The sequence below is a fragment of the Vigna radiata genome, chromosome 8 (assembly GCF_000741045.1).
Source record: "Vigna radiata var. radiata cultivar VC1973A chromosome 8, Vradiata_ver6, whole genome shotgun sequence".
Taxonomy (NCBI): Eukaryota; Viridiplantae; Streptophyta; class Magnoliopsida; order Fabales; family Fabaceae; genus Vigna; species Vigna radiata.
Window position 1 is genome coordinate 7,701,173 of NC_028358.1, and position 329 is coordinate 7,701,501.

A 329-nucleotide genomic window follows, 5' to 3' on the forward strand; every position below is an offset into this window, starting at 1 on the left:
AAAAAAAAAAAAAAAAAAAACTCAAAGCTTCGACTACTCACCGCCTTCGATCGTCCAATGCTACACTACGGTTCCAATAACAGAGGTCGAAACTAGGAAAAAAAGGGTTCCCATGAAGGAGAACGAGTGTGAGGTCACACACATTGAAGGAGATCATCGGATAATGTGACGGAAGAAGAGACTGCGACAACAGGAAGAATGATAGGTTGACAACACAACAATGAGTGCGACAACAGGGTTTCAGATAGGGAAAATCATGGTTGTAGTGAGTGAGGAATAATCATGGTTGCAGTGAGTGAGGGAGAATCATGGATTGAAGCTATGGCTCG